The sequence below is a fragment of the Acomys minous genome, assembly GCF_964271855.1.
Source record: "Acomys minous genome assembly, chromosome: 13".
NCBI classification, from domain to species: Eukaryota; Metazoa; Chordata; class Mammalia; order Rodentia; family Muridae; genus Acomys; species Acomys minous.
Genome location: NC_140495.1, coordinates 37,597,065 through 37,624,063, shown reverse-complemented (window position 1 = coordinate 37,624,063; position 26,999 = coordinate 37,597,065). Strand labels below are relative to the sequence as shown.

The 26,999-nt window shown below is 42.2% G+C and overlaps 1 protein-coding gene across 5 annotated transcripts in view; it reads right to left on the bottom strand.

The window, feature by feature from the left end:
• Window positions 1-26,792, bottom strand: part of LCA5 (lebercilin LCA5) — a 78,492-nt gene extending 51,700 nt beyond the window's left edge. The window contains exons 1-3 of one of the 5 annotated variants that reach the window (XM_084751894.1): window positions 26,659-26,792; window positions 19,309-19,442; window positions 149-370 (exon numbers count right to left, since the gene is read on the bottom strand). The gene's annotated coding sequence lies outside the window, so the exon portion shown is untranslated. Of the gene's footprint in view, window positions 1-148; window positions 937-19,308; window positions 19,443-26,658 lie in introns of those variants that run through there. The other 4 variants (XM_084751896.1, XM_084751900.1, XM_084751893.1 and 1 more) reach the window with 4 other exon arrangements.
• Window positions 26,793-26,999: the final 207 nt, after the last annotated feature.

Here is a 26,999-nt window from a genome sequence, read left to right as displayed (position 1 = left end):
TATGCAACCCAGCCAAGTAAAAACTCTAGAATTATTTTAAGATGTTTAAGATTTTACACGTTGTGGGTGGTTTAAGACTAAAACCTGCGCACTAAATGAAGGAGCAATTGTCGAAAGTGCCGGCCGCGGAGCAAGCGGTCAGATCTACCTTCCGGTCTCCTCGGGTTCTGTTTGTGGCTCCGAAGGTGACGGAAAGGACGTTGAACACAAAGCGGAGGTCGCGATGAGCCTCGGGTCTCCCAGGATTTAAGCCTCCCACCTAAGCCTTGAGTCATCTGAGCCGTGACCGCGACGCTGCCCTTTCTTCCTCCTCCCTCCATCGCGGCTCTTTGTGGCGCAGCATCTCTCTCCGTTCAGGGCCTGGCCATGCCTGTGATGACAGACGCATCAGCTGCCCTGCCCATCAGTGGCGATGCAAGAAAACCAAGCAGCCTTGCGGTTATTTGGACTTTAATCCATTAAAATGATGCGTGACTTATTTCTCGGGTGATTTCCGACCAGAACTTTCAGATGAGTGAAATCTGGGAATAAACCACCTTAAAATGCCCCCCTTCCATTGTAACTCTTAGCCTGCTTCACTAAGTATAACTGATCTTATATCTCACCACCTGAATTTTTTATCTCGGTAATTAAAACAATTGGAAAGCAATTTTAGAAGTAAGATTCTATAGGAAGACAAACCATAAGAGACACTTTCAATTCTGTCTTGCTACATATACGTAAGTCACTGTTAGACCAGTGACCTACATCACTGGACTGTGTGGGGGAGGGGGCGGGTACCCAAAGTATAAAGATGCTTGTGGAGAAGTGTTGCCCCAGACTCTCCCTTTAATGACAGTGGTTCTTGAAGTTGTTTTATTGTTTTGGAAATGCATTGTCAAATAACTGGTGGCAGATTGTTCTTACCTAAAGGGGGGGAAACTTCAGCCTAGGTCCTCAGCCTAGCTCCCCTGTCTCTGTTCTCTGTCTCTGTCTCTGTCTCTCTGTCTCTTTGTCTCTGTCTCTGTCTCTCTCTCTCTCTCTCTCTCTCTCTCTCTCTCTCTCTCTCTCTCTCTCTCTCTCTCTCCTTCTTCTTCTCTCCCCGCTCCCTTCTCTTACATCAGGCTAACCTTGAATTCCCTGACTTTCTGATCCTCTTGGCTTTACCAATCAAGTGCTGAGATTACATGCCTATGCCACCACCATGTTTTATGCAGTGCTATTCATGAAGCCCAGGGTCTCCAGCATTGTTGGCAAGCACTTTGTCCATTGATGCCCAAACCAGACATGATTGGGGGGAAAAAAAACAACAAATAAACAAAATGGACAGGTGAGCTTTTTGTACAAAATCTTTGCAAGCAGTAGTCTTAAGTAAAACGTTTCTATTCTGTCAGTATCCACTTAATAAGTGACAGATGTCCCAGGAATCAAAGAAGCAGGGAGGGCTGAGATCATGGTATCTCTCAGGGAGCAATTTGTATGTGCCTTGGCCCCAGCTGGAATACCACAATTAGTAATTGGGACAAAGATGAGGTAGGTCACAACACTGTGATATCGACACATTTAGGGACAACTCAAAAAATTTTACTCCCCCACCACCACCACCACCATACCAGTTAAATAATACAAACCGTGGAGAAAGTCTCCATGTTCAAGTCTCTCAGGCCTCCCCTTCCTACTGGCTACCTCAAAATTGTATTAACAGAAGAGGCCTGGGTTTAGGAAAGGATGGAAGAAGCTGTAGTTGACTTTATAGAGGATTTTGTTTTGGCTTTTTTGGGTAAGAATAAGAGACAGAAATCCAAGGAAACAGCTTACAGAAACTCTTAGTGTCTAAAAGAAGGGGTTGCTAATACTTCTTGCCTGATGCTGGTAAATTATAACCTCTTTATTCAGTGGTTTGATGTTGCCATTGAGATAGATTATTTGAGACAGTTGTTATGTTTCCCATTGTTGAGAGGAGGACTCTCTTTTGGGGGCAGGGGGGCTGAGGGGGTTCAAGACAGGGTTTCTCTTGTAGCCCTGGCTGTCCTCGGTTCTCTTTGTAGACCAGGCTGGCCTCAAACTCACAGAGATCTCCCTGCCTCTGCCTCCCAAGTCCTGGGATTAAAGGCGTGCACCACAAATACTAATGTACATTTCTAGTCTAGCAATATCTGAAACTGGACTCAAAATGGCCTTGGCTAGTAGGGGTGTACAGTTTAGCAGGCTGAGATGAAAATGAGGGCCCCGATCCCAGTTTAGTTCTCCATGTAAAAAGACATGGCAGATAGATTGCATGTGAAGGGAGAAGACATGCCAAAGGGGCTGCTGGGTAGCTAGAGGTACAGTTGGGAGGGTGAATGCAGGTAGCCCTGAAGAGAAGTCCTCAAAGACAGAGGAGACCTTGGTATAGCTGAGTATTGGCCAAGGCAACCATGGTTTTGACTCCTTGGAGCCACTGAGGCCTCAGAAGCATGATCTCAGGTCAACATGCTGAACTGTTGGCTCCTCCTGCCCCTGATGGTGGCCCTTTGGGTAAAAAGTTGATGCCAGCTCTCTCCTCCCCCAGATCTGTGGCATGTTCCCTCTCCCCACTCCTTGGCTTGGTCATCTTCATGATTCTAGATCCTGGGGTGCGGGGAAGGAGAAGAGACTGAATAAGAAACAGCAGTGTTTTACAACTAGACCCTGTTTCAAATACTGCCTCACCAGAATGTTATGGAATCCGTTAGAACTCAGCCGAAGCATAGTTGAGAGCGGTGACCAGAAAAGACACGAGACAGTTTTATTAATCCCTGCCTTTCATGCTTGTCTATTGCTGGGAAGAGGCACTATGACCAAGGTGAGTAACAGAAGAAAGAGTTTATCCAGGACTTACTGTTTCAGAGGGTGAGTCCATGACCGTCATGGCAGGGAACATGGCAGCAGGCAGGCAGGGCACTAGAGCAGCAGGAGAGGAGGGGGGGGAGGAAGGGAGGAAGAGAGAGAGAGAGAGGGAATCACTAGGAATGACCTGGGCTTTTGAAATCTTCAAGCCTAACCCAGTCACAATGACCTGTTTCCTCCAATAAGGCCACATGTACTAATCCTTCCCAAACAGCTCCACCAACTGGAATTCGCCTGTGGGGGGCATTCTTATTCAAACCACCACGATACCCCACCGAGACTCTAACTAAATTATACAACTATTTTATCATCAGCATCAAAAAACCTTATAAAAATATTTAATTTTACATTTCACTTTATTGCTATGCTCTTTTTTATAGTATTATATTGGTTTTGTTTTTAAAACTTAGAGGGTTTTTTGTTTTGTTTTGTTTTCTGTTTTTGTTTTTGCTTTTTACAATACTAAAGAGAGAAACCAAGGATCCGCACATACATAAATCTGCTACAGCTGAACTGCAAGCCAGCCCCAATCTTAAGTGTTAGCTTTTCAATTATTAGTATTTCTTTGCTCCTTCAACTATTATTGTTGTTTTTGTTGTCGTTATTAAGTATCCATTGTCCTTCAGTGCAGACTCCGAACACTTAGTCATAAAAAGATCGTTTGAAGTGACAATGAGCCAGCTGACATTTGGATTATGTCCCTCCTAAGTTGACAGCATTACACTTTACCATTCTGGTGTTTTTCTACCTGAACTGCCCTAGCAGATATGGCTCAATAGGAAAGAGAAGCCGCTGTCTCAGAATGAAAGCCTGACAAGGACAGCACCCCCTCTGCTTCACTCGCAATTGGTATGCCCAACACACAGAAAACCCAGAAAAATGTTCACTATATGGAGACACTAAACACTCTCATTGACATCACTAAATGCATGTAGTCTGGAGTAGTAGTGGGGCCTCGTTGATTTTCAATTCTGCTTTGGTTTATACAACATAGTTCACAGGAACCGTGTAAACATGGTTAGAGCAAGCTGAGTCTAATATGAAGACTGTCCCAGTAGCAAAAGATACATACGAGAGAAGAAGGACCTTAGGTCCCTGTCACTCAGACAAATTCTGATTTGATCGTCATTCTTCAAGTGACTTAAATTAATCAGGCTAACTGACAAGAATCAAGCTCACCATAGAATGCCGAAACCAAGCAATGGCCCTGTGGAGGAACTCATGCCGGGGTATTGCTATATGGTGTCCTAACCTGTAAATCTAGGCTTTTGCCTCCCACAGTTCCAAGGAAAAAAATAAGAGGCCATTAATTAGTTACATGTTTAAAAGACTGAATGATGTTAATATTGAGAGGCATGGAGTGAATTTGAGGAAATTCTTAAAAATAGAAATAATGTAGAACCACACTAAGGGACCAAATGGAGTAATAGTGACAGCCCTAACTTCAGAGATGGCAGGGATCCTTCCCAAAGGACACATAGGGAAATTCCAAGTTCACAGGCAACATTTTATATTTTTTCTTTTCTTTTCTTTTTTACGTTTTACATAAAGAAGTGTTTAATTTGATCTGAACTGCAGACTTCACATCATCTTATGAACAAAAGCTATGCTAACAAAGCATTTTTTTTCACATCCGTAAACCACTGAACCCCTTAATAATTACAATTGGTTTATATACAGGCAACATTTTCAAGTTATACAAGAAGGGGCTGTCACCAGAAGAACCAAAGTGCTGGGCCATCCATCTGAATCCTCCCCACTTTCCTTCCCATCTTCCCCTAGAGTTTACACTTCCAAATGAAGTCCATAAAAACAGCATAGAAAAGGTATAGCCAGGAAACACCATGAGCATTACAAATTTTAATAATGAAAGAAATCACTAAAACCAAGAAAGGAGGAATGTAGGCAATGCTATACAACTCAAACATCCTCATCTTTCCGAAGACTGGGTAAATATGGTCCATAATTTGTAAGTCAAGAATTGGGCAGAAACATATTATTACAGGTTAAGAGTAACCACCAGCAGGCGGGGAGTGGTGACACATACCTATAATCCCAACATTTTGGAGGCAGAAGCAGGAAGATCTCTCTGACTTTGAGGCCTCCCTGGTCTATATAGTGAGTTCTAGGACAGCCAAAGTTACACAGAGAGTTCCCTGTCTTGGAGAGAGAGAGAGAGAGAGAGAGAGAGAGAGAGAGAGAGAGAGAGAGAGAGAGAGAGAGAGAAACACCAATGCAAATAAGGATGCTTTTTCAGACCATTCAGTGGGTAGTGGTGGCACATGCCTTTAATCCCAGAACTGAGGAAGCAGAGGCAGGCAGATTTCTGAGTTTGAGGTCAGAATGGTATTCAGAGTTAGGACAGACTGGGATACACAAAGAAATCTGTCTTGGAATACAAGACAAACAAATCACAGGCGTGGTGATTGTGTCTGGGTAGTCTGGGTGGGAGGTGAGAAATAGAGATGTCGGATAGAAGCGTCACACAGACACATGTGAATGACTAAAAGCACTTTCTTTTTCATGTTTTTTTAACAAAAACAAATGGAGTTTTAAATGACTAGTGAAAGGAAAGTGTAAGGAAATGCATTAACATGTCAATAGTGATTTTTTTTTAAAATTACGATTATGGAAGAGGAAGTGCTTTGGGTGTTTTCTAAAATCCTGCATTTTCCAAGTTCCTTATTTCTATTATGTATGTTGGAGATAAAATGTTCTTAAGGTGTCATAAGCATGAGTTTGCTGTCAAGTATCATAAATATAAATAAAATATTTAGAACAATATTTAGTTTAGCTGAAGGGAAGAGAATGAAAGAAGACAAAAGGAAAGACTGGGCATCGCACCTGCTGCTAACAAAATTCCCAAAGAGCTAAGGACTCAGAAAGCCAGAAAGGGGGACCAGATCCACTGAAACTGGAGTTAGATGGTTCTGACCCGCCATCTGGGTGCTGGGAATTGAACCCGGCAGTGGTCTTAACTACCAAGTCATCTCTCCAGCCCCCACCGTATCTTTTGAAATGGAGTCGCTCCCTAATCCTGGAACTCACTGATTTGTCAAGAGTGCCGGGCAGCGCATCTCAGGAACCCTTCCTTCCCAGCAGTAGCCGGATAGGGACTTGCTACCTTGTCTGGCTTTTCACATGGGGGATGGGCATCTGAACTCAGGTCCTCATAATGAACTGAACTGACTCCCCAGCCCCAGAAGCGCTACTTTTTGAAGAACTTTTTTTTTTTTTTAATTAGCTCTTTAAGGGCTGTTTTTAATTCCTCTTCTGGGCTTTTTCCAATGCAGGCTATAAAGAACGTCAGAAAGAATATACAAAGCCTTATCTTTAGCATACGTAATGGAACAAGTACAGAACCGTTGAGGGGGCCAAGCAGGCGTATTCACTTGACCATACCAAAAACCAGCTGGAAGTGGAGTGTGAGGGCTCAGGCTTGAAATCTCAGGGCAGAGACAGGAGGATGGGTGTGGTCATGTAGTAAGATGCTGTCTCATAAAAGGAAAGTTCATAAATAAGAGAGAAAAGACAAGCCACCTGGGGTCTTTTCAGCTGAGGTTTAACTTCTCAGAGCAAGAACCAGAGAGGAGAAGCATTCACATAGCAGATGCTCCAGGCCTACAGAATTGTAATCTTCTATTCCTGCGATTCGTATGCTCAGAGAAGCCAGAAGCGCATTGGTTTAAGAGAACCTAAGCTTGCCTTGGGAAAAATCTCAACGGCTAAAGCAGGGTCCCTGGGGCCAGCACAAGTCTGGCAACCTGAGTTCTACCCCTGAAAGCAATCACTCTGGAAGGAGAGAACTGACTCTACAAAGTTATCCTTCGACCATCTCTCCAGCCCCGGAATCTTCTCCTTATAAGAAATCCAAGGGATAGGAAAACATGACTTTTAAGTCACAACACTTGTGACTTAAAGGACATAATGTATTCAAAAATATTAATAGACCCTTTCTGATTTTCTCTTGACAAATACTACTGACAATCATTTGAGAATTCGAGTTTCTGAAGTAGTCTTTAAAATTCAATAGAAGCTTTATTGAGGAGTCTGCAAGATGGAATAAAGAATGCTGATTTAAAATTTGTAATTCAAATGTATTTTTTCTCTAAATCCTAAAGTTCAGTCAATTGGAATATAAGTTAAAGATATAAGATTCAATAGCTTTTTTTTTTTTTTTACATATCAGAGTGCTGTAGTTAAGAGATTGGAAGTTATAAGTCAGAAAATCTGGCTGCCACTCAGAAGTTGCAAATTGGTACCAGTTACATCAAGTCTCTGGTTTAGTTTCCCCAATTGCCTTTGTGTTTGAGAATCTAACATTTAACAGATGAGCCATCTTCCCAACTGTAGTTCCTTGTTAGTAAACTGGAAAGCATAACATTCACTTCATTGGATCTTTTGAACATTAAATTAAGTGGTTTCTCAGGACACTCATATTTTCGTGCACTTGACAATTGCTAAAGGATGTGAGCTGGAGATTATTGTAAAGTAAAAATTGCTACTACATAAATGTTCTTGGAGTTAGCAGCATTTGTGTAGTAGATGTAAAAGAAAGAGACATCTTTGTACAGTAACCACATTCTGTGACCTACATAAGCAAAAAGCTAAAAATACTTCATGTCCCTAGAAAGGAAAGTTGAATAAAGAGGTCAAATAACCTCAAAAGGATTTACAAGCTAATTAATACCACAAGCCATTCCTTTAATTAATTTTAAAATTATTGTAAAATATAATTTAATCACATTGTTATTCCTTGTGTTTCTATTTCCTTTTTTACATTATTTTTGTATTACTTAATTTATTTATTCACTTTACATCCTGATCTTAGCCCCCTCCTGTGGGCCTCTGCTGGATAAGGTTGAAGTCTGACTTCTTCAGACAGCCATGCTTGTTCTCTGTATATGATGGCAGACTCCATTTTCTCAGTGAGGTTCTCACTCCACCTAATCTGGTAACCTCAGATCTTGTAAGGAACATCACATAACCCTCAGGGAAGATTACAAACCCAACTTTTTCCTGCTAGGGAATTTGATCATCGAGCACAGGGAAATCCTGAAAGTACCCCACCCTATGCTGAACAGATACTAGCCTCCAGCAAATGACCTTTAATTGTACCTAGAAGTTATTCTCTTACCTCTAGGTTAATTAAGTTTTCTCCTTCTTGTCATAAGGCACTGTGTTACTGACTGTAAATGAAGCGTTGAACCACTGTATGTAGATTAAGTATCCTGGCACCCTTAGCCCTAGTGAATCAGACACATTCACCCTCAGAACCCCTCCCCATCATCCAAAGTTTATAAATAAAGGCTGGCTGGATGTGCATGCTTGCTCTCTTGCCCAACATTCCTCCAGCATGTCCGTCTAAGACTCTGTTTATTCCGGGGGCGGAGTGGTGAGAGAGAACTGCTGCTGGACACCCAATGGTCAGGCAGTAATGGCAGAACTGCCTTTGCAGCCAATGGGACCCGCTCTACCATTGCCACTAGCTTGGTGCTGACCCCAGGCAAAGCATCGCCAAGCCTGCATCTCACCAGACCTTCCTGGCAGCAGGTTTCAGACATCTACCAGCTTCTGCTGCGCTTGGCACATCTGCTCGAAGAAGGAGCTGTGACACTTGGTATTGTCACAGGCTTGCGGAGCTCCCAAGTCTCCACTGGCTTCTGAGACCTACAGTCTCATTCTAAAAGAGCTTAAACTGTAACAACCCATGGAAAATTCATTTTCTACCTCCCACGGAGAGACTAGGAACCTGGTCACAAGCCTCCCCCTAAAGTGCTCTAGTTGTTCCTGAGCAAAAATCAGGACCTTGGGACCTTTGATCAGAGTGCTAGAAGTGGAACCCAGGTTGCTCACCGCTGGGCACCGGAAGACACTGCTCTCCTCTCCTCCAAGTCCCACCTTCCCTCCCTCCCTCTTCCCTCATTCACGTTCCCCATTTCTCAGGGTGTAGTGATAAAAAAGCAGGCAACAGAGTGTCGCGCGCAGCCTTCGCCGATAAAGGAGACGCGGCAACTCAGGATTCTTCTGACAGCGATTTTATTGTACAGCTCTTTTTGATAGCAGATGGAGAAGGACCTCTTCCCCAAAAAACCCGAGGCTTATATAGGGAATTCAGGGGCGTATAGGGACGTGTCCTCTTATCATTGGCGCTCTAGAGAATACCCAATTAGCATATCGTCTGCGTAAGCAGGTTATGTAAGGATGACGTAATTGCGCATGCGCACTGGCCGCAAGGGCTTCCGTGAAGAACCAGGAAACAGGAAACCAGCGCCATCTTGTAGTGGCGGAGCGGCTCCCGACAACAGAGTCCACATCAGAGACGGCTCCACTCCCCTTACTAGGGGACCCCCATGAATCCTGAGCTGCCCATCTGCCATATCTGTGTAGAGGGCCTAGGTCAAGGTCTTTGGTTGGTGCTTCGGTCTCTCCAAGTCCTTCTGGGACCTGGTGAGTTTTGTCTATTGGCCTTCTTGTGGAGCTTCTGTTACCTCCAGGTCCTTCTTTCTATCCATCCCCTACTTCTCTACAAGGCTCCCTACACATTGCCCAATGTTTGGCTAAGAGTTTCCACGTCTGTTTGGATCTGCCACAGGGTGTAGCCTCTCAGAGGACAGCTATGCTAGGCTTCTACCTGTGAGCCTAGCAGAGTACCATTAATAGTGTTAGGGATTGGCTTTCTTCCATGGGTTGGGTCTCAGGTTGGGCCGGGCATTGGTTGGCCATTCCTTCAATTGCTTCTCTATCTTTATCCCTGCACATCTTGTAGGCAAATGTAAAGTTTGGGTCAACGTTTTTGTGGGTGGGTTGGTGTTCCCCTATCTCAACTAGGAATCCTGTCTAACTAGAGAGTGTCCTCTTCAATCTTCATGACCCCTGATACTAGGAGTCTCAGCTAGAGTCACTCCCTTATCCTCACAGAAGTCTACCCTGTCCTAGGTCACAGCTTGACACAGAAATACCTACACCCATGGCTTCTCATCCTCTGTCCTCTTGTCCTTGGTCTCCACACTCATTTCTGTCTGTGCTTCCTTTCCTACATTGTTTCCTCTCTACAACCACTTCTGCTATTTCCCCTTCAGAGTGAGATTTAAGCATCCTCCCTTGGGTCCTCCTTGTTACTTATCTTCTTTAGATCTGTGCATTGTAGTGTGTCTATCCTGTACTATGTAGCTAAAACCTGTTTATAAGTGAGTACATACCATGTATGTCTTTCTGTGTCTGGGTTACCTCACTCAGGGATGTTCTTTTCTCATCCCATCTATTTACCTGCAAATTTCATAATTTCCTTGTTTTTAATTGCTAAGTAGTATTCCATTGTTTAAATGTACCATAGTTTCTTTATCCATTCTTCAGTTGAGGGACATCTAGATTGGTTCCAGATTCTGGCTATTACAAATAAAGCTGATATGAACACAGAAAGCAAGTGTCCTTGTTGTGTGTTAGAGTGTCTTTTGGGTATATGCTCAGGAGTGGTACAGTGGGGTCTTCAGATAGAGCTATTTATTCTCAAATTTCTGAGAAAGTGGCAGATTGGCATCCAAAGTGGTTGAACAAATTTGCATTCCCACCAGCAATGGAGGAGAGTTTTCCTTTTTCCACATCCTCACCACTGTGTGCTGTCACTTGAGGTTTTGATCTTAGCCATTCTGATGGGGGTAAAATGGAATTTTAGAGTCGTTTCTATTTCCTTTTATAAATACCTTGTGAGAATGTTATGTTTGAATATTGTATTCTGTAGGAAAAGAATATCTTAGAGGAAAAATTATAAAAATCGAATAACTGTAGTACAGGATACATTGGCCTTAAGACTTTTTGATTTCTACTCCAAAAGAACATGAGAATGGCTGTTTCCTTACGCTTGTGCCAATATTCAGTATTTTCACTCTTGAAAAATGAAATGGGGTGACAAAGGAGGAACATGCTTGCATTTCCTGCTTCAGTTCTGATAAGCTTTTAAAGGCATCTATTAATGTTAGACTCTCTCTTATTAATATGTGTTAATTCCTGTTGAAGTAATTATCTTTATTCAGATTTTATTAAGGTATTTAGTACAACACTGCAATAGTAATAATCAACTTATCTTTTAAGTCAATATTTTATTTTTTTAATTTTATTAATTTATTCATATTACATCTCAATAGTTATCCCCTCCCTTGTATCCTCCCATTCCTCCCTCCCTACCATTTTCCCCTTACTCCCCTCCCCTATGACTGTGACTGAGGGGGACTTCCTCCCCCTGTATATGCTCATAGGGTATCAAGTCTCTGCTTGGTAGCCTGCTATCCTTCCTCTGAGTGCCACCAGGTCTCCCCATCAAGGGGACATGGTCAAATATGAGGCACCAGAGTACATGTGAAAGTCAGACCCCACTCTCCACTCAACTGTGGAGAATGTCCTGTCCATTGGCTAGATCTTGTTAGGGGTTTGAGGTTTATGGCCTGTATTGTCCTTGGCTGGTGCCATAGTTTGAGCGGGACCCCTGGGCCCAAATCTGCCTATCATAATTTTCTTCTTGTAGGTTTCTAGGAGCCTCTGGATCTTTCAACTTTGCCATTCTCCCATGCTTCTCTCATCTAGAGTCCCAATAGGATGTCCTCCCCTCTGTCCCAGTTTCCTGGTTAGTGAAGACTTTCATGGGACATGCCCCTTGGGCTAGTATGCAGATATAAGTGAGTATATACCATTTGAGTCTTTCTGCTTCTGGGTTAACTCACTTATTATGATCATTTCTAGTTCAATCCATTTGTCCACAAATTTCGGGAATTCCTTGTTTTTAATAGCTGAGTAAGAATATGGAACGCTTCACGAATTTGTGTGTCATCCTTGCACAGGGGCCATGCTAATATTCTCTGTATCGTTCCAATTTTAGTATATGTGCTGCTGAAGCGAGCACTTAAGTCAATATTTTATAGTATTCAGTGTGTCTGTGTTCCTCAGTTTGGTGTTTGTCTTTTGAATGTGACTATAGTTTTGGAATAACAGAAACTGTAATTAGTTTTGGTACTGGGGAATTAAAGCCAGGGTTCATACATGTGCCTACCATTTCCAAACCAGAAATTATAATTTGAGAATCACATTTATCAAGTCTTTTGTGTGTGTGAATTGTTTCACTGCTTTAATTTTAGAATATTTTTATCTTGCCATTCTTTTTATTATTTTAAGTATGTGTTTCTTTTTGTGTTTGGAATTTCTACTTAGTTTTTTAGATTCCTTTAGCATGTGTCTGATGAAATACTGGAAGGTACAAGATGTAAACACAAATTGCTGTAGCTGTGTGAGTGCTTTCTAGGAACACAAGGTGAGTCATATTTTCTCTGGACTTTAGTATGGGATGTTTTCTTTATCACATATTTTTTGGTGAGTAATACTTTTAAAAAATGTCTTCATACTATATTTTAATATTTGGATTGGTATAATCTTTCCTCACAATTTTTTACTTTAAAAACCTAATTATTCTCCTTATTCTCCTAGTTTGAGGATAGTGTTAAGGACATAACTGTATAATGGCATAGCAAATTAAACATACCATTGTCTTTTTTTTTTTAAAGAAACTTGAACATAGGAGTAAAAGACATGTAAAAAAAACATTTACTCTGCCTTTGGATGGAAGAACTATGATTTTCCCCCATATTTCTTTTGTAGTATATGTACTGATTCATAAATGTAGCTTATGATTAGAAAATGAGATAGTAACTTTGAAAATGCAAAAAGAGCTGTGTACTGTTTTCTACAATGATTCTGCATTTCTGCCCACGTAAGGATGTAGAGAGCAGCTATGGTCTTTTTTTTTTTTTAACTTTTATTGGAAATGTATGATTTGTACATCATGCACCAAAATCCCTCTCCTCCTCCCAGTAAAATAAAACAAACAAACAAAAAATCTTGTCTCGGAAGCTGTAGTGTATCACGCAGTATAGCCTTTTGCCCACATATGTTTACTTTCAAATGTTCATTGCTGTGAGTCACGGGTCTGGTTGGAGGCCTACACTATCATTACCGGACCTTCACTGGGACTGCTGTCAGATATCCTGTTGTTGCTGTGTGTCAAGGAGATTCTTAATCTTTGAATTGGCAGATCTGGCCCCTTCAGGTGTTCCAGGAGGTCATACATGGGGTAGATGTTGGGGTGAAGTCGACTCAGAGCCCTGGATCAGGGCCTGCTCCCATGTCCTCAGGGCAGGGCCTGCTCTGCCACTCCCGTGTCATCACAGCAGGGGTGGCTCTCCTGCTCCCGTGTCCTTAGGGCAGGGCCAGCTCACCTGCTCCCGTGTCATCATGGCAGGGCCCAGCTATGGTCATTTTATGGTTCTTCCCTGACCACATGCACAGAATAAAAATAAGATGTGGAGTCAAATAGCATTATATACCTATCAACAAATCCTGACGGAAACCTTAGCAGGCTTTTAGTTTTAACCAGCATGTTCAAAGTGTGTCTGCAACTTGTGTTCCTGTAACATCTCATAGTCATTTCACAATTAAGTAATAATAAATGATATGACTGGAGCAAGAAGCCAAATTATAACTGTGACTCACATTTAATTTTTAAAAATATTTACTTATCTCTTTTATGTACATGAGTGCTCTATCTTTATGAATATAACCAGAAGAGAGCATCAGATCCCATTACACATGGTTGTGAGCCACTGTGTGCTTGCTTAGGAATTAAACTCAGGACCTCTGAAAGAGCAGCTAGTGCTCTTAACTACTGAGCCATCTCTCAAGCACTGACTCACGTTTAATTTTATTAAAATCAACACCTATTTTTAACATTTGTCTTTTTTTTGCAATTTTTATTATATTTAATTTTTACATGTAAAGTTATATTATTACACATAAATAAAATTAACTAGATGCAGCAAGAAGAACCATGAAATAATCAAGAATTATATAAATGTTATATTCGTAATGATTTGGCTATTTGTATTTGGCAAACTTGAAGAAGACATCTTTCTTATCTTGAAGCATCTAAAATCATGAATGAAAACCAGTAACTATCATATCTCATCTCTATTAACTTAAAACATCTATCTAGATCTAAAAACATCTTAACCCCTAGCCAACTAAGCTTAATTGTAAGGCTAAACTATCTGATCTTCAACCCCATCAGAGACTTGAGAAAGTATAAAATTAATTACCTGAGTAGACAGGAAGTGCAGATTAGCAGCTTCCAAAATGAAAAAAAAAAAAGTGAAAGAGACAGTTTGCTGCCTGAATGGTCACCCAAAACATTGGGTGTATCTCTAAAACATTGGAGTATGATCTTCAGCCTTCTGGCCCAATATATCTGATAGACATATTTGTGAGACAGGAACTATTGAGGACTTGCTTGCCCTGTCTAGGCAGAGTTTGGCCATCAACTCTGCCTATATCCAAGTATACCCATTTTTAGGCAGAATTCTATCTGTGGCAGAAATGAGACCATTTTGCCCAGTGGCTCGTTTGCCACATTTGAAGCCATTAAATCATTATTATTTAAGTCATTCATGACAAGAAATTATCCAAACTGTACCGAAATGTAAAAAAAAAAAAAAAGTTAATTCTTACAGAACAATAAAAAGCGTGAAAAAATGAAGACTGAAAGCAGAAATGCCGGGAGCTATTAACAGAGAAACGAGGGGCCGAAGCTCCTCCCTCAGGAAAGCTCCCAGACTGCAGCAACCGTCAGCAGGCAATAGCCATCCAGGGGTAATGATGTTTGGATATTTACATTTGCACTGAATGAACACCGGCAGAAAGTGCATTACCATTAGCAAATGGGTAAGCTTGCAAGGACACAAGCTCACTTCAGCCAGTGAACATTACATGTCCAAAGAATGCCTGCTCCCTAAGTAAATGTTAATATTTTATGAGACAATTATTCATTTATACACCTCATTCGGCAGACAAAACCCTTTCTCCGCCATGCCATTCTGGGAGAAAAGTTACACTAATTGTGGGAAGTTTGGAATTCGTCATGCTGGGATAGACAAGCTATTATGTATATTACGGTTTATTATGTTGAACCTCGTTGATTTAAAGACATGAGATTGCTCAAATCCAACTGGGCTATTGCTTTCCTTAGAGCTATCATGAAAAGAAATGTTTACTATGCAAAGTAATATCATAAATGAGACTCTCCTAAGAGAGAAAAGTAATTTGAACGTTTCAGCTGTGGGAGTCGAATGACTTTCGCGTGAAGCAATGAAGCAAGGGAGGAGGGGAATATGGCGACAGGGGCAGGAGCAAAGGTGAGATTTTTGTGTACAGAAGCTCTTCCTGGGAGTTCTGCAGAGTGGCCACAGAAAAGGAGGAACGGCGAAGAGCACAGCTAGGGCACAGGCTGTCTGTATGCGGAAGGGCCGACCACTCTAAAATGAGGAGGCAATTACTTAAGGTGCTGCCTACATAAGGGCAGTTGAAGATCCTGGCCTCAAGCCCAGCTCTGCATGGTTGCATAAATATACCATAGATATGTAAATTTCACCATAATTTTGAAAACGATAGGTCTTATTTGAGTGTATTTAAGCCAGAGTCCCGCTAATTAATATAATCATACTTCACTTAGAAAAGCTACGCACTCTACATAAGTTCATTGTAAAATAGGACTGGTATACCACAAGAGTACCCTACATGGCCAGAAGACCAGTGGTGAAACAGCTGCTGTTCAACAAGAAATTCTGCAGACAAAGGGAAATGAATTCATACAAGGCATTCTCAGCCCTGAGGGTATTTTCAAATTTAATTGTTACTCATGAAATTATTTAAGCATATGCACCACACAATAGCATAATAAATCTCTATGCTATCGTCAAGTGAAAAAACAATTATGACTATTTTGGTGGCACGGACTTGATTTAAAGTGAGACGACAGGGTGTGACTATTTCTTCTATCATAATATCTGACGCAGGCTTGGTAAACAGATGAATGAATGACAGGGTTAACAAATTTAGAATCAAGAAAAAAATAGTAATAGTTTTTTTTGGGGGGGGGGTTGTTTGTTTGTTTGGTTTTGGTTTTTTGTTTTTTCGAGACAGGGTTTCTCTGTGTAGTCTTGGCTGTCCTGAACTCACTTTGTAGACCAGGCTGGCCTCGAACTCACAGAGATCCACATGTCCTTGCCTCCCCGAGTGCTGGGATTACAGGTGTGCACCACCACGCCCAGCTAAAAAAATAGTTCATAGTATTCTAAGAAGGGAGAAAGGGCCTAAAGATGATGGGAAACTAATCTTCTAGGTTTAAGTAATAGACCAACTGATATATGAACTTGTAAGTTAGACACATCATACTCTCACTCTACACTCAGAAAAAAAATATTAGTAAGGAGAAAAAAATAGATTAATCAGCCTTCATGGGCTCAAAATTAAAGATGAAAAGAGAGGCAGGTGGAAGACACCCAGAGGCCCGCCTCAGGCGCCATTATGATGACAAGTAGGTGATAAAGAGATGGGAGAGAAGAAGAAGAAGTGGAATGATTTGAGCACTGTGACGAGAAGTAGAACTGGAGACAGAAAAGAGTGAGGAACAACCTGATGTGAGTGGCCTGCCTGGGCAACGGTTGTCATAGTCCACGCGCCACAGGTATGTCACTTTATACCAGGGCCAGATGGTGACCTGCAAAATTAGTGATTTGATGTCAACTGTGAGGAAGTGGTATGATTTTTCTCTGATTGCTTGACATCAGAGTTGATTCTGGGGACTCACCCAGGATATTTTATGGGACAAGGTTTTCCATCAGTAGCAGTTCCCCTCTCTTGTCCGTTTTCTCCCTCCATGCCCCCTCTTTCTGTCTCTCTGCCTCTTTGTCTCTGTCTCTGTCTCTTTGTCTTTCTGTGTGTGTCTCTCTGTCTCTCTCTCTCTGTCTCTGTCTCTCTGTCTCTCTCTCTGTCTCTGTCTCTGTCTCTCTCTCTCTCTCTCTCTCTCTGTTTTTTCAAGATAGGGGTTCTCTGTGTAATAGCCTTGGCTGTCTTGTAACTCAATTCATAGACCAGGCTGGCCTGGAAGGCACAGCAAGCAGCCTGCCTCTGGGATTAAAGGGGTGCGCCACCATGTTCAACTTGTTTCCTCTTTGATCTTGAGGAATTTGAAATCTCTTCCCAGTTATTCAAGTGGTCATCTAGAACCCTACAAACTCAGTTAGTCAGGTTTATTAGCAGTTTGGGTCTGTGCCTAAGCCAGTTTCTTCTAGCAAAGCTGCAAAGAGTCTCCAAGGACGCGGGTGGAAGAGAACACACATCATGTTTTCAATGGGTAATAAGTTAAAGGCACGGAGTTTGTTTCCCTTTCAACCCCTCATTGTGTTACCAAACTGTGACCTATGAGAACCAGATGGGCAGTACATGTCACCTTGTGATGTAGCCCCTGGAACAGGGTACAGCATCACACAAGTGACATCAGGTTAAGCATGGGTGACACAAACTTCACCATGATGAACCTTGAGGTAAACCCCAAATGAGAAATCTTCAGTTAAAAGATGAGGTCCCTGTGTGTTTTAAACTTGATAGGGTGGTGGATGAAAGCTAAGTCATTCAGATGTTCTTCTCAGAATAGAGACTAAGGAGATGTCAATCAAGCACAGCACCTGATGTCAGACTGAATCCTTAACTAGGTGAAATGCAGCTGCCTTAAAGGATGTAAGTAATTGAGTTAGTCAACTGACAAAGTAGAATGCAAGAATAAAAGCACACCATCTAACCAAGCTGAGTGGCAATATTGACTGTTAGTCCCAGGTAGTTGAGAGGCTGAGGCAGGAGGATCGCTTGCACCCATGCGTGGGCAGCAGAGCAAGACACCATCTCTAAAAAGAAAAAGTCTCAAGCTGGGAAGATAGCTCAGTGGTTAAAACTCTTTCCATTTAACAGGAGGAATAAATTTTGATTCCCCCAGAACTGAACATAAATGCCTAGTGGGCATGGTGCATCCTTTTGTATTTATTAAAATATATTTAATTTAAACTTTCACTTAAATAGCCATGTGTAGCTAATAGATACTGTTAACAGTTGGTGAGAACTTCATTTATTCCTCTGTTTTACATGAGTAAGTGGAGACTCAGGAAAGTTATCTTTATAGTTTCTAAGAGGCAAAATAAAGAAGAAAACTCAGACTTTGTGATTACTAAAAACAATGTTGTTTTTACTGTGTTGGGGGCATTGTTGTGTGTATGGTTATAAGGAAAATTATTTACCTTTTAAATGAATAGTATATTAAGTGTCCCTGAGAGCAATATTTTTTCTGGTTTAGACAATTTCCTGGTGGCTCAAAAAGTGATGGTAAGTACTAGGTGCTTATGAAATAATGTTAAAGAAATGAGTGTCTGGGAAAGGGCCACAAGGTGTCGAAAAAACGTCAACTAGTGAGTGTGTAAACTAAGCTGTAACCTAGAGGAAGTAGGCAACAAGCATGTGTAGGCATGCACACACATATTATTTTTTAAGTAAGCTTATAAAATAGTATGTTTCCCTATGGCTCTTCTTTTTCAATTTTCTAGTCTATTTTTCATGCTGTTGACCTCCTTATATTTATCTAATTATGTTTTTGAGAGTCCTCATTATTAAAACATCTTGTATGCTTGTCCATTTTTCTATTTTATTATTATTTCTTTGTTCTTTCTCTCATCTTCTATAGAATTCTTCCACGCTCCTTTTTCTTCCATTTCCATTTATTTTGCCTTGTGTCTCCTTTGTTTTCTTTGGTCTCTGCCCCCTTCATTTATCTAATTCCTTTGCTAGTTCCACATTTATCATAAATAATTTTTAATTTCATAGCACATTTCACATTAGCTTTGTCATTTTCTGCTTATGCTCATTGGTGATGGGTTGGTGGATTTTTAATTGAGTGTAAGTTCATGTCTCATATAGTGTGGTGTTGCTGCAGTTAGAACAGTTCACTTTGACTCACCAAGTGGTAAGGAATCCATCATGTTCAACACTAAGTAGGTAGCGCAGTAAGAATCCTAAGTCTCACTCAGAGAAAGGATAAGAAGACCACTGGGAAAAAGACCACCAGATACAATACAGATTATGATTAGCCAAATTTATTAAAACTGCAGCAGTCTCCAACCCAAATCTGACACATGCCACGACAAAGCTGGTGAAGGAAAGGCTTTTAAAAGCAAAAAAACAAAAACAAAAACAAAGAAACAAAAAAACACAATTACTCCACTACTTCGGAATTTACAGCTACATGAAAAACTGCGTCCTCACCGGTCCCTGCACACCATGAAAACTGAGTTTACGGAAGCCAGAGCAAAGGGTTAATTCTTTCGCAACAGTTACCCAGTTCCAGAGACAGGGGAGGAAGGAGCTGGTTAAGGGATTCAGGAATTTAGGTCATAGGCCAACAGCTACTAAAGTGGGTGCCTGGTACAAAGTACAGTTTCCTTAGCCATCACACCAGCTGCCATGGTTTGAAGAAAAATGGCCCCCATAGGCTCATGGGAAGTGGCACTATTAGGAGGTGTGGCCTTGTTGGAGGAAACGTACCTCAGCCGTCCTGCCGCCTGCCAATCAAGATGTAGACCTCTCAGCTCCTTCTCCAGTACCATTCATGTCTAGGCACCGGACTGCCATGCTTCCTGCCATGATGATAATGGGTAAACCTCCGCACTGTACGCCAGCTGCAATTAAATGTCACAGTGTCTCTTCACTAGAAACCCTACGTAGGACACCAGCTATACTACTCTCAGGCATAGACACAAGGGACTCTACCCTACTGTGGAGATGTTTGCACATCTGGGCTTCCTGCTGCAAGGTCATAGAATCAGCCTATATGCTCATCAACTAATAAATGGATAATGAAAATATGGTCCATATACGCAGTACAATATTATTTTTAAATTATTAATTCATTCATTCATTTTACATCCTGGTCATAGCCTCCTTCCTTATCTCTTCCCAGTTCTATCCTCCCTCCCTCTTCCTCCATCCCCCCCCCCATTCCTCAGAAAAGGGAAGCCCCCCTATAATGAAATATTATTTACCCAAAAGGAAAACAATAAAGGTATGAAATTTTCAAAAAAGATGAAACTGGAAAGTATCCTACTAAGTGAGTGCTGTGGTTTGAATGTGAAAAAATCCTTCATCGACTCATGTGTCTGGACACTTGGCCCACAGTTGCTTTGGTGGTCATGCTATTTCGGAAGGCGAGGGAACTTTCAGGAGGTGGGTCTTGCTGGAGGAAATATATCCCTGGGTGGAGGGCTTCCAGAGTTTGTCACCATGCCTCACATGTTCTCCCCCCCCTTCTCTCTCCCTCCCTGCCTCTCCCTCCTCTTTTGTCCTCTTCCTTCCTGTGTGGGGATGAAATGTCATCTCTGCTGCCTGTTATTGGCTCCTTTCTCTGGAATCTTCTAGAACCATAAAAATGAACTTTTCCTTGAGTTGTCCTTGGTTATAGTGTTTCAGCACAGCATCAGAAAAGTAACTAATACAGAGATTTATCTTTAAAATAAAATGTGTACTATGTGTTTATTTTTTAAGGCTCCTTGAAAAATATACAAGACTGAATCTTAACACCCAAGATGGTAAATAGAATGCTGCATTGTCGGTGAGGAACTGGAGCAGTGGTTCTCAACTTCCCTAATGCTGTGACCCCTTAATACAATCCCTTAGATGGGTGTGGTGGCGCACGCCTTTAATCCCAGCACTTAGGAGCCAGAGGCAGCAGATTGATGTGAGTTCAAGGCCATCCTGGTCTACAAAGTGAGTCCAGGACAGCCAAGGCTACACAGAGAAACCCTGTCTCAGAAAAAAAATATATATATATAATCCCTCATATTGTGGTGACCCCCAACCATAAAATTATTTTTGTTGCTACTTCCTAACCATAATTTTGCTACTGTTATGAATCACAGTGTAAATATCTGATATGTGACCTCCATGAAAACCTTACTTGACACCTGCCCCAAAAGGAGTCTTGACCCAAAGGTTGACACTAGACTAGAGTCCAGTTCTAGAGTCTGTGTTCTCTACTGTGAATGACAGTAGGGCAGAGAGAGGGAACCCAGCTGCCTCTGCCGTGCTGTCAAAGGGGGCATCTTGTCCCTCAGGCTCTATGGAAGCACCTTCCTATTTTTCTGGAAGTTTTTCTCTCTTTTAATTCTGAAAAATTATTAGAACAAAAAACCCCACTTAGATTAATGAAACAGAATTTCCCTGGCAGAAGAAAAGGAATAAATGGCTTTTTTTTCCCCCAACAGGAGGAAATGATATTGAATCTCCTCAGGAAGGGAGGAATACATTCAATTAAAGATGCTGAGGTTCTGTTCCTGTTTTTCTCTCTGCATGAAGAAAAGAAGTCTCTGCTGTTGGGATGATTTGTGTTATTTTTCTTTGCAATGGAGAGGGTAGTTGACAGACGCCGTGCGCTTAACTTTTCTGAGTCTCTACACGAGCCTCCATTCTCTTGGGCTACGGAAAGGGAAATTCCCTGTGTCTTTAAAATTGCATTCCAAATTGCATTGGTGACCTTTACCTGTGGCAGGAGAAATGTTAATAATATACAATTGTGCTGTATTTTATTCAATTTTTAGGTTTTGAACATTTTAAATTGGTTTGTACTTTCCTGGATTTGGAAATTCTGTCTTTTACTCTGTGGTCTCTCCTTAGAGCATTAATTCTCAGGAAATGGAGTGGATATTTTGTGATTTATCATTTATCAGATATTTAGATGTGTGTGTGTATGTGTGTATGTGTGTGTGTGTGTGTGTGTGTGTGTGTGTGTGTGTGTGTGTGTGTACACATCCATGCTTGCCTATATGTTTGTAGAAGTCAGAGATCAACCTCAAGTGCCTTCCCCTAGGGCTCCTCACCATGTTTCCGGGGACAGCATGTCACCGTACCTGGGTGCATAGCATGGCTCACTGAACCTGGGACTCTCCGTTTGGCTCACCTGTCTGGCCTGAAAGCTCTTTGATGCCTGCCTCTCTCACCCTACTCTCGGCACTGAGCTTTCAGGCTCCTGCCACCATGTCTGGTTTTTATGTGAGTTCTGGGGATCTGAACTCCGGTCCCCAGGCTTGCACAGCAAGCACTTTACCCGCTGAGCCATTGCCTCAGCCCAGACACCTTGAACACTGCAGAAGGAAGACCATTCATAGCAAAGAGTATTAATAACTTACACATTATTTGTTAATCAACTGCACAGGTTGCTAATGGAGCCACTATCAGGATTGTTAGAGACGCTGTATTCACTTAGGACCAGGAATCATCACACTGTCTTTTGGGCTCCACTATTCTCCCAAGAAGGGACATAGCAGCCCACACTTACAAGTGCCCTTTGGGGGTAAATCATTGTCTCCAGCTGAGTGAGATTCATTGGTGCTGTGTAAATATGAAAAGTCCAATCCCCACCCCCCTCTAAACTTGAGGGGAAGCCTAGAGAAGCCCTGGCTGGGGCAGCCCCAGCTGTCTTCTTGCCTTTCTTGGTGCTTTTCCCACTGTAACTCTTCCTGGATACTGACTTCTCATGCCTTGCCTATTGTTTCCACATTCCTGTAGGCGGTGCTAACTGAGGTGAATGGAGTGCTAAGGTTAGTTGTGGGATGAGAAAGATGGAAAAGGGGGGGAGGGATGAGGCCTTCCTTCTGAGAGCATCTCAGGCTCCGCTATTAGCACAGAAATGCCAAAGGAAGATCCCTTGAGTACTGCTGGTGTCAAACATCTGAGGCTTGGAATACAATTAAACCCATTTGTGAACGTGTTGAATTTAGCCAAAGACAGGACAGGACAGGACTTTTGGTTACACCCCAAAATGCTCCACCCAAACACAGTCTTATTTAAATTATCTGGCTGAGATCACTACTACAATTTTTGCTTTAAAAACTGAGCTGCCATCTCAGCCGTTATCATTCATGTTTTCAGTGTCTGCATTTTTCTCTCGTTCCAAACTCACTTTGTGCTCACTAGCTTTCTCCTTGTCTCTGTTTTGTACTACTATGACATAATACCTGAGGCTGGATAATTTATAAAAACAAACAAACAAACATTTATTTCTTACTATTCTAGCAGCTGGAGAATGAAAGATAAAGCTATCAGGAGGATCAGCTGTCCAGGGAAGACTGCATCTTCCAAAGGGAAGGAAACCTGTGGCCTTGCATGTTAGAAAATAGAAGGGCCAGTGGTTATTCAGAACGTTCGGCACTGTGACAAAACACCTGACATAAATCATCAATGGGAAGAATTACTTGTTTTGCATCTAGATCACAGATTTCAATTTATAGTACTTGGCTCCGTCGATGCCCGGCCTGTGCCAAGGCAGAACACCACAACCAGGAGCTTGCTTATGGCAGTGGCTGCTAGGCTCACCTGTCTGGCCTAAAAGCCCTGTGAGGCTTGCCTCTCTCACCTTACTCAGGCACTGAGGTTGTGCCTGGAACCTGTATTCATCTCCAGGCAGGTAGGAGGCAAAGGGGGAGGCTGGGATGGGGACTCCCTTTAATCTTCAAAAGTACATTCTAGTGCTGTGTTGAATGAAGTGTGTGTGTTGCTTTGTTTTTCAAGACAGGGTCAGCCGGGCTCCAGCTCGCGGTGTAGCTGAGGATGACTCTCTTCTGATTCTGACCTTTCCTGCTGCTAGGATAACAGGTCTGTGCCACCATGCCCAGTTTTACAAGGACGGTTTCCAAGGCCCTGTGCATGTGACACAAGCGCTTTCCCGAGTTGAGTCCACAGCTTTCCTTTATGATTCAAGTTGTTGGGACATTTTCCCCCAGATTTTCATTATCTTAAGACTAGATAAATCAACTGCCGTGTGGCTGAGTTTCTTCTTGATGGACTCATCCTCCCTATTGAACGCCTCAATGAGCTTCCCACCGGACCACCATGAATACCTCTCAACCCATATGACAAAGCACTCTTTGATGTCACTCAATTTGCCAGAGGAATTATAGCCTTAAAAAAAGGAACTGTGCTTGTTTAGAAAGGAGTTTCTCCTGAGGGTCGACTCATGACGTCCTTTCCAGAATCCGAGTTCTCATTTCCCTATAGCTCCTTAGGTAGAACTATGAAGTTTGGAGTTCTACTGTTGATTATTCCTACAATTCCTTGCTAGTTGTTAGGAAGCTGAAGTGTTGACTTGTGTCATGGTGCACACCTTGAATCTCAGTGCTCAACAGGCAGAGGCAGGAGACTCTGTGTGAGTTTGAGGCCAGCCTGGTCTACATAGCAAGCCCCAGGCCAGCTAGGACTATATAGTAAGATCCTATTTCAAAATAAACATCCCGAAAACCAAAGTCATAATTTATTCCACTTATATATTTTCTGTAGCATCTATTACAGGGGCAGACTAATAGTAAATGATTGTTTTTCTGATTTTACTGAAACCCTAGATTTCCCAAAAATAAGCCCCATTTTAGAATGAGCCTCATGAGGGAGAACATATATAAAAACATGTCCAGCCTTACTCCTTGGGAAAAGGCTGAGGTGTCATTTTATATACAAAACTTTGGCCCGAAAATGAAGGACTTGTAGACTGATGTCCCTGTGGGGAACAACAAGGAGGAACAAGAGGGAAACGTATATAAGTCCAGTGAGAAGTGAATTATATTCACTGTGAGCTTGTATCATTGAAGATGCACCAATCTAATGCCCAGCCTTTTCATTCCTAGATATACACTTACAGAAGACAAAAACCCTTGCACATCTAAAACAGCATGCACATACTAAAATAGTCACTGCAGCACTGCTTTTAACAGTAAAATTGAACCAACACAAAGAACCATTGACACGAGACTGCCTATATAAGTTGTGCAGTATTTATACAATAGGATACTTACTGGAGACGTGGCTTAGTGGGTAAGAGTGTTTGCTGTGTAAGCATGAGAACCTGAGTTCAAACCCTCAGTACTCACACAAAAAGTCAGGCGGGGGGTGGGGGGGAGCTAGAGAGATGGCTCAGACGTTAAGAGCACGGGCTTGCTCTTCCAGAGGTCCTGAGTTCAATTCCCAGCAACCACATGGTGACTTATAACCACCTATAATGAGATCTGGTGTTCTCCCCTGGTGTATACATAATAAATAAATAAATCTATTTAATAAAAGTGTTAACTACTACTCCCAGCTTAAAAAAAAAAAAACAACCCCGAGCTGGATGTAGAGATGTACACCTATAATCCCAGCACTTGGGGAGGCTGAGGCAGGCGGATCTCCGTAAGTTCAAGTCCAGCCTGGTCTACAAAATGAGTCCAGGACAGCCAAGTCTACACAGGGAAACCCTGTCTTGAGAGAGAGGGTGGGGGAGGGAGGGAGAGGAGAGAGAGAGCCTACAGTGAAAGATTAAAGAACCCTAACCAGGCTGAGGTGGCCCGGTCACTAGAGGCTCTTGTCATCAAGATTGACAACCTGAGTTCCATCTGAAAAACCTCCACGGTGGAAGGAGAGAACTGACTCCTGAAAACTGTCCTCTGACCTCCACAGGAGAACCATGGCATTTGAGTGCTCCCCAGATTAAAAAATATATATATATTAAGTGCTTACAAATAATGGAAGATAATGGTCACTTGTGCTGAGGAGAGCAGACCACAAGGAGACAAATATGGTGACGGCTAGGTCAGGAATGCAGAAGACAGCGTCAGCAAGATGGCAGAGTTCTATTTTTTAAATGTATTTGTTTCCACTTTATTTTATTATAGTAAGAATTTATTGTACTACGGTAAGATTTTTGTTGTTGTTGTTCTTATGGCAAAAACTGCATGTAAGCAGGTTTATTTTAATCTTTACCTATGCTTCCGCATGTGTGTGTGTGTGTGTGTGTGTGTGTGTCTCTGTGTGTGTGTGTGTGTGTGTGTGTGTGTGTGTGTGTTCTGTTGACAAAGTCAAGGTTAAGTATGCTGCTGTTGTACTAAGTTTGCTGTTGTGGGCACTAAGATGAGTAACTGCCTTTCTGGGGTATAGCCCGGTTCTGCAGTGGACCTGTCTACCCAGTGTGTCTAGGCGCTGACCTACTCTAGTCACTTCCAGGCCACTACCTGCCTGCTTCCACCGACCATATGCAAGAAATCTGCTCTTTACATCTCTGTCTCCCCTTACACAGAATTTAACCCAGATTGCACAGAGCTGGCTGTCAACAGGGAGCGCAGGGAGTGCAGAAAGCAGCCTGCAAAAACTGAAGGCTGACATCATCAGTTAATTGGGAGCGGTCCACTCTGCTTTGTGCTGCCTGCTAATGGCCTCCATGTGTACAATTTTATAATAGCTTTTTTTTTTAAAGAATCCCTTCTTTTCTATTACCCCCACTTCCCCGCTACACATTAAGTATCTTTAGAAACATACAGTATTTCCAAGAAAAAGCCAAGTGACTATCTGAAACATTAATGTGCCATGTTGCTATCATGACACGGATAAAGAAAACCGGGAATCCGGCAATCTCCTAACACAACAAGTGTTGCTGCCAATTCCCGTACCCAGTGCAAATCATCACTTTAAGAGGAGGAGGGCTGCTCTGTGACTAAGCAGACAGATGGCAGGTGTGAGTCAAAACACTCTGGGGTGTTAGTTCAATCCAAATCGCTCTGCCTTACTGCTGGAGAGACCCAATGTACAAAACCACACCGCCAAATGAATAAGGAGAAAAGACTAGAGCCCCACGTAGTCAAAATGTAAAAAGGAGACACCCAAAGTTAGGAACCAAATTCTGCGGGGCCGCTCTCTCTTTGATCTTTCTCTGGCCCTTCTGATTAAGCCTCTCTCAGGGCTACCTGGGACACACAGGAGGTGATTGTTTTCTGCACCTTAGTGCCCTCTGAGCTGGGACCACCTGCTTTGAAGGTTACCTGGCAGCATTTTTGCCAAGCAGTGATCCAAGACTAAGAGCTAAGACATTAACCACATCCTTACCTGGCAAGCAACCCGCACCGCTTTACCACCTCGCTGTACAGTTCTTAGGAGGGGATTTTTCCATCCCAGGCACTGTCGGAGGGAGGGGGAGTGAAAACCCGCTCAAGAGACTTCTGCCATTTGCATAACTGCTTTACATATTGCAGTCAAACAGCTGATGAGATCAGCTGTAATGAATACGGATGTAATTTTAGAGACGGGCCCTAGGTGGAGCCTCAGTACCGGAGGCGGCAAACGGATGAACGGAATGAAAATAAAATAAATCAAATCCTCTAAATTTTCCATAAGCAATCGTAGCATCTAGCATCTTAATGAGTGAGCTGCTTGTGGTTGCTCCAGCA